This window comes from Dendrobium catenatum, unplaced genomic scaffold, assembly GCF_001605985.2.
Source record: "Dendrobium catenatum unplaced genomic scaffold, ASM160598v2 fragScaff_scaffold_611, whole genome shotgun sequence".
Lineage (NCBI taxonomy): Eukaryota > Viridiplantae > Streptophyta > Magnoliopsida > Asparagales > Orchidaceae > Dendrobium > Dendrobium catenatum.
Window position 1 is genome coordinate 3,774 of NW_021319073.1, and position 8,567 is coordinate 12,340.

Sequence of the window (8,567 nt, forward strand, 5' to 3'; positions counted from 1 at the left end):
TATTAAAATCACCACCAACAAGCCAAGGCAAATTACAAATATTATGAAAATCAATAAGTTGCTCCCAAAGCAATTTTTTATTATAAAGATATGAAGCAGCATATATAAAAGAAGCACAATAATTAAAGTTAAGAGCCTCAACTTTATAATGCAAAACCTGAGTAAAGTCACCAATAACATCAATTTTAACCGACTCTTTCCAAAAAACCCAAATGTTGTTAGCGACATTGGAAATAGCATGATTAAATCCTAAAAATGAGAAGTGCTAATCAACCTAGCATAAGAGATAAGAGGCTCAAGAAAAATAAGAATAGAAAGATTATGCACACGACATAAGTTCTTAACACGAATTCTAGAAGGACACCCATTGCCCCTCACATTCAAAATGATAGTATTAAACATAAAAATCAACTTAAAGAGAAGTATGTGATCGAGTGTTTTAAGGAGGATGAAGAGAAATATACTTAGGTTTCTTTCTTCTTTTACTATGAACTTTGCTAAAACTAAAGTCATTATCATCTCTAGTAAAACATTTAGTAGCAATAAGCATTTCCTCAGTATCAGTCAAAGCATCATTATTATAATAAGAAGTAGAGACAGTCTTACAACCACTTTGGTGTTCGCTTAAAGAAGTCAGTTGAGGATATTCATCCTCCATAAACATTCCCTCCTCCTCAATATTATCATAGTTTCTCACTACAAGCTCTTTATTGCTTTTCGGAAGGGAAGAAATGTTTTCCATAGTAACAAATTCTCCTTCCTCTAGAGGGACATCGCTAGATGCCACTTGAATAGCCAAAGCTTCCTGATCATTTAAGTTATTAGTAGAAGTGGAATTAAGCAAATTACCACTAGAACAATTAGCATTTAAATTAATAGTGCAAGTATGAGTAGCAACAATATTAGTAATAGTAGGAACTTCAATATTGGTTAATTCATTCTCCATGTTATTTTCACAAGCCATATGTGGAACAACATTAGTATTAAAAATAATAGGGTCCTCCATATTAACCTCCATCGGATCAACACAACATTGAATAGGATGAGAGGTATTATCCTTTAGATTAGCTTGAGTAGGATTAGAGACAACCTGAGCAGGTACATCCTCATTATGTTTCAAGGAGTTCTTTTTTTTTTATGGAGGTGAGGATGTTTTCGAAAGCATTCATTCATTCCATGGCCATGCATGTTGCAGAAGGAACAAAATATTGGTAGATTTTTAAATTCAATTTTTTGGAAATATCCCTTAACTTCTGACTCAATCCATATATCTATAGGATATTTCTTAGAGACATCAAGTTCATCTAGTACCCGAGCAACTGATGGCCTAGACATAGAAGTAGTAGCTTAGTCTATTTGTAACGACCTCTAAAAATAGAACCCGTACCAAAAAGAAATTAAATATTAAAGAAATGGAGTCTCAAATTCAGAAAGGAAATCCAAATAAGAGAAATAGGGGATTCCTCCCTAACATCAAAATCTAGAGTCCATTTAAGAACCCGCATTTAACATGCTTGAATATAATAAGATCTCCTAGCAAAAATCTGGCTATAATCAAGATCATTAGCAAGTTGTACAGCAACTTATCTTTGGTCAAGCAATCTAATGTGAAACGCTCCGGATAGTTTTAGGTTAAGAAAAAAATTTTGAATAACATCTTGGTTACGATGTATAAAAATAAATTTACCAATAAGCACCAAAACAAATGGGGTAGCTAACTGATCAACAACTAAGTCTTCAAACAAGAGAGCTGGATAGCCCTTGAAAGCGGACTGGATGAATTTTAGATTTGAATAAAAGAAGAAAGTTCCAGTTAAAACATATTTAAAAGAATGTGACTTCCCCTCAACAAGAGAGGAAGGGATCAGGTTCAGGACCGATGAAGAAAGAGGTAGCATTGCCCTGACCAAAACATAGCAAAACATCAAAATAAAGAAAAGCCACATATCAAAATGCAAAGAGGGAAAGCCAATGATCAGAAAAATCAAAGAAAAGAGCCACAGAACTAGCAAACCAGTGCTCAAGATGAAGCCCTAGAAGAATCGCCCAAAAATTGCCTCCAAACCCAGAGCAGAGAGACGTTGATCTCGTTGTAACACTATAAATGTATCACCATTGTGAAAAATATTCCTCTAGTGGTATAGTTCTACCCCTTTAGCAATGCAACATTGAGGTCTCTAATCATTCAATTTGACTAAGCACCGCATTAATCTAGTAACTACTTAAATCATTAATAGGGTAGATAAAGTACTAAGGAAATAATTAATTTTACTACTATAATGCTACCATATATAGATTGTTAAAATGATATTATGGTTAAAAATATATGATTTTAATTTCTAAGTAGAGCAACACTACATTACCTAGCCCTAGTGCTATAATATTAGTACTCATGTTGATTAGAACGTGTGATTGTGGTAGTTTTATTCAAGCTAGTGTTGAAAATTTATAAATTGGGATATGGTGTTACGAATCTAATTCCATGGAATAGAATTCTGATGATAGAAAATACTTTTTTTTCTCTATATCTGCCTTACCTACTAATATTTTAGGTCTACAAGATCAAACTGCAAATTGAACCAGTTCAAGATTGGATAGATTATGACAGAGTGAGTTTGTAATGTACGACATATATGTTTTACCTTTTCTTGAGTCCTTTGTAACAATGTGGGTCATGATGCTAAGTAACCTTGCACACACATACTTCAGAGAATTTTTTTGACTGTTTTAGAGTTTTTTATTTTCGATCACATCATTTGGGATGATCCATAAATTGACCTGGATGATCAGTTTAAAACAAAATCCCTAATTAGGGCATCCTGGTTAAGGCAACCACAATTAAGAGAATCATCCTGGATGATATTAGTATCAGCCAGGATGATATGCTTAAATAAGAATGAATCATTTACTAGATCTATTTAGGTATCTTTTATTTTTGGACGTCATCCAGGACATTGTCCTGAACGAAGTAGTGTAATTATGCCTAAATAAATCTGGTAATTAAGGAAATCAATTAAGGTTTGATTACTAGATCATATCATTTTGGACGATCATAGGATCTGCTGAGATAATTAGTTCACAAACCTTAGTTTTTACTGGATGACCAAACATCACCCTGGTTCCATTCAGGGCGTTGCTCTGGATGATATATACTAAATTAAACTAATAGCCCCGGATGATTTGGAGATTATCCTGGATGATCAAGTTATTTTTCCATCATCTACACATCTATTCAGGGCGATGTTCCGGATGATATTTGACATTTTATACTAATTGGCCCGGACGATCATAAGATTGCCCTAGACGATCTAGCTACTTTTCTATCGTCCAGACATCCATCTAGGGAAATTGTTTGGATGATATTCATTAGTTAAACTAATTATACAGTATGATGTACTATCATCCTAGATGATATTTAATGATTGGTTTCTAATTAGGGCTAATTTTGAGCCCTTATTTAAATGATCTCTTATTTTTCTAAAATAGAGGTCTTTTGCTATTGTCTTGAACTGAGAGAGCCAAGAGGAGAGGGACATCAAGGTAGAGAGAGATAAAGGATCTTGTGAGAGGGGGTTTATAAGGGGTTTCATAAAGGTTCCTCCAAGAAAGGATTCATCATCGTCTTCTTCGGTCATCATTTCTTGTTCCTTGGGGGTTCTAGAGAGGTCTACTTCAGCATCTGATTAAGGTTCTCTGCCTGCATCAGGAGGAAGTAAAAGGAGTTGGGTTCTCTACTTGCTTTAAGAGGAAGTAAAAGAAGTTGGGTTCTCTTCCTCACTGGGTTGGTACAAATAAGTTTTTGTACGGGCTTCTTTGCCTTATTGTGGGGGCAAAAGGAGAGATACTGTGTTTAGTGTAATACTCGGAGGAGAGGGTCCGTGGAGTGGATGTAGGTCAGGTTGACCAAACTACTATAAAATCTTGTGTGTTCTTTCTTATTATACTTTCACATTTAAATTTTTGCACGTTGATTTCTATGGTGAATCTTGGTTTGGTTATGATTATGTTTTTACTTAAACAATTTTTTAAATACCCATTCACCCCCTTCTCAGTTAGCCCATGGACTAGTTTATTAGGGCTTAACATCCCTGTCAAACTTTCAAGTAGTATCAGAGCAGGATTCATAAAATTAAGTTTGAAAACTTTTTGAATTTTGATCAATGGCTAATTTTGGTAATCATAAAACTACGAAAGGTTATTCTATTACATGACTACCTTTGTTTGATAATATTCATTTTAATTTTTTGAAAACTCGCATGTCTATATTTTTAAAAAATATTGACCATTACATGTGGATGCTTGTTAAGGATGGTTATACACCTCTATCTTATAAAAATAATGGCATTACTATTGTACTTCCTTTCACTGAATGGACTCTTAATGATAGGGATTTAGCTTGACTGAATGTAAAATGCTTGAACTATTTTTTCTGTGCTTTGAAATTGAAAGATTATATGCGTGTTTCAACTTGTGCTACTAGTAAAGAAACTTGGGATAGATTATGTACTACTTCTAAAGGAAATAATGAAGTTAAACAATCTAGTTTGAATATTTTGTTAGATGACTACAAACTTTTTTGTATGAAAAAGCTCTGGTTTCTAGAGAGAGAAAGTGCTTGGTTTCAAAAAAAAATTTTCCCGGGCTCTATTCTGTTCTTCACGGAATTGGATCTTGGAGATTCAATGGATGGCCGCCGGCCTTCTTCAGAAGTGGGAGACGTGTGAATTGCTATAGGTGAAGGATCATCCTTGTCTAGAGAGAAGGATGGTCGTCGTTCTTCCTTGATTGTTACAGCTCTGACGAAATGATTTCTTGTGAGGAATTGTTCGAAGAAAACATGTTGATGGTACGTTCGTTCGTCCTTTTGGACCTTTGGTGATTAAGGAGAATGGTATGGAAATGGTCAAGAAGGTTTCATTTGTCGCCGGCAAGGGTAAAGCGATTGTCGGAGAAGATGACATTGTTTCTCCTGGATTAGTTACTAATGCTTTTGAATAGAACCCTGCTGAACCAATGGCATCATCTGCTGAAATGAACATCTACGTTAATAGATTTGGCAATTCAAATGCAATCTCTGGTTTAGGCCATGGGATAAATGCAAATGTCTGCAATCTTGTTAACAAGGATGGTCACTTCAATTCAGTTCTGGTTCAGATGTTACTAAGGAGGTAGATAAGGTGAATGGTGGAATGTCGATGAAGAATTTGGCCAAGGAAGAAGAAAACCCGTGGAAAAAGAAGCCGTATATCATGCTGGATTTTAAGGAAGAGGGTTTGGTTTTCTCAAAAGATGGTACATCTGTGAAATTGGTAGAAGAAAAAGAGATTGCTAATTCTCAAAAACTTAAAAACTCTTTGGAGATCAAGGTTTTTGGAAAGGAAATTCCTCCTCACGTTGTTGCTTGGGAAATTAGGAGGCAGTGGAAAATGTTTGGTAATTTGCACTTCACAACTTTGGGGAAAGGATGGCTTCTTTGTTCTTTTGAGTCTAATGAGATGATGGAAGCAGTCTTATCGGGAGGACCTTGGTTTGTCAACGGCTTTATTGTCGGAATGGAAAAATGGTCCTTGGAGTTCTCCACTCTTTCATTGAAAGGGTTAATCTCACCAATTTGGATCAAATGCCTCACTTGCCTTTACAGTGTTGGGATGAAGTGAATGTGGCTCGCATTGCTTCATCTATTGGTAAATCGTTGATGATGGATGGTAATATGTTCCAATGGGGGAAGAGAGAATTTTCTAGAGTTCGTGTGAGCGTTAAGCTGGACCAATGCCTTCCCTTAAGAGTTTGGGTTGATAGCATCTCGGGGAAGTTCTTCTAGAAATTTGAATATGAAAAGATCTCAACTCTTTGCTATGGATGTGGGATGATAGGACATCTTAAAACGGATTGTAAAATGAAGAATATTGGAAATTCTGGCAAGGAGCTGCAAGAAAACTAATCCTTGGAAGCAAAGACTGGAACAAATATCTTGGAAGAAGATATTGATCATACTTATGGGCCTTGGATGATGGTGAAAAAGAAATTGAACAGAAGACCTGTTGGCTTGAAGGAGAAATTGAATCCCATAAAGAAACAGTGGTTGAAGGTGAGGGATAACCTGGATGAAGATGCTGAAAAAGTCACCCAAGAGGATAATCCTGTTGATATTAAGCTTGAAACAGCTAATGGCGATCTACTAGAAGAAGGGGAAATACCTGCTGTAGAGATATTGGCTGGCTCGAGAAAGGGAACATGTTGTATGGAATTTGATGCTCTAAAAGCCGTTGATTCAGTTAATGCTACAGCTATAACAAATGGTATGTGTTTTAATGATGGCATTCCTTATATTCCTGTCAATTTGAATAAATTTGCTGTATTGAAAGAAATGGAGGATGATGGTTTAGGGGATGGGGGACTTATTCGTGAAGATTGTGGGAATCTTACTAATAATAATGGGAATAGTCCAGATAGGAAGGATCTTACTAAGGGGTGTGAAGACAGTAAGAGTGATGTGAGTAGTAAGAAGCATCTTGTTTCCAGTGAAGATAGGGTGAAGTGTAAACTTGCTAAAGAAATTAAAGCATTGGGCCCGATCAAGAGAAGTTCTAGAGGAAGGAATGTGGTGCGAGGAATAAAAAAAAGAGGTGGGGGCTCTTCCCCCAAGAATTATTAATGAATTCCATTGTGTTTTGGAACTGTAGGGGGGCCAAAAAAAGGGAGGCCGCTCTCTACTTAAAGGAGATCATTAAGGATTATAATATCTTCTTTGTTGGGTTGGTTGAAACAATAATTTCCTTTATGGATAGAGATTCTTTTACAAGGATGATGGGGCAAGATTGGGACCTCTTTTTGCTTCCGTCTGCAAGACTTTCTTGTGGTATAATGGTTATCTGGAGATCTGATTTGGCGTATTTTTATGTCTTGAAGACCTCAAATCAATGTGTTATTGGCGAGCTCAATGTTCTTAATAAAGGAGCTTGGAGAATTACTACTGTTTATGCTAGTAAGGATAATCTTAAGAGAAGAGAACTTTGGGATAATATTCAAGAGGATTCTCATGGAGATATTCCTTCTATTATTGGATGGGATTTTAATTGCATCTTGGCTAGAGAAGACAAGAAGGGGGGAAGAAAATTCAAATTCAATCAAGGATCCTTGGAAATGTTAAAGTTTATGAATGAAAACGATTATCATGAAGTTGGATTTGTGGGACCAAGATTCACTTGGTGTAACAACAAAAGGGGAGGAGATAGGATCCTAGAAAGACTTGATAGATGTATGCTTAATACTTTGGCCATTAACAAAATCCAAATTGATGTGGTTAGACACCTTGCTAGAGTTGCTTCAGATCATTGTCCGATTGTTCTGAAAATGTTTGAAATGGATGGGAAACGCATAAATGGATTTAAATTTGAAGACACATGGCTTTCTTTTAAAACAGCGAAGCACATTATCTCTAGTTGATGGAAAGGAACATTCTTGGGAGATGATATGGAAATTCTAAATAAAAAATGTAGAAGAACCTTAAAAGACTTATTCTTTTGGAGTAAGGCTAGATTGAAGAACTTCTCATTGGAGAAAGAAAGACTAAAGGGTGAGATTTTAAGTTTGCAAGATGAAGAATCTAGAGACGGGTGGCTGGATGAGGAGAAGCTTTGGTTACTTAAAGCTAAGGTCAAGGAGCTTAATGGTGTTCTCAATAATCTCAATACTTGGTGGAAGGAGAGAGCAAAAGCTAATTGGATTAAAGATGGGGATGCAAATACTAAATTTTTCCATTCCTTGCTAGCTCCAGGAGAAATGCTAAACGGATTTCCCAGGTTAAAGATTGTAATGGGCTGCTGACAGAAGACCCAACTGAGATTGAAGAGGTATTTAAAAGGTTTTTCCAGGGGAAATGGAAATATAGAAACTACAGTTTTCTGGTTGGCTAGAACCGTGGGTATTGTTGGAAGATAGTGATAAGGATTTGTTGAACAAGGAACTGAATGAAGCTGAAATCAAAGATCTTATATGCAATCTGTGTAACAACAAAGCTCCGAGAATTGATGGAATTACTCATTCCTTCTTCAAAAAATTCAAGAAGATCATTCAAATGGATGTGGTGAAAGTTATCAAGCAATTTTTTGTTACTGGTTTAATGAATAAGGATTGGAAAGACACCTTGGTTGTGCTCATTCCTAAATCTCCTAATCCTTGTACTCCTTCGGCTTATCGTCCTATAAGCTTATGTATTTCAATATATAAATTTGTTGCTAAAATTTTTCTTAACAGAATGTTGGAAGTCATGCCCAGGATTATCTCTGAGGAACAAGCGGCTTTTGTGAAAGGGAGATCAATCTCTGACCATCTTCTTCTGGGTCAAGAGGTTTTTAACAAGATGAGATTTTCCAAGGCTCGTGATGGAATTTTGGCTATTAAAGTGGACATGGAGCAAGCATATGATAGCATGTGCTGGCCCACATTGGAGAAAATGATGCTGGAATTGGGATTCCCTACTAGGTTTGTACAACTAGTTCTGGAATGTATTACTAGTCCACGGTATTCGATTATAATTAATGGTGTGAATTCTAGTTGGATTGAGG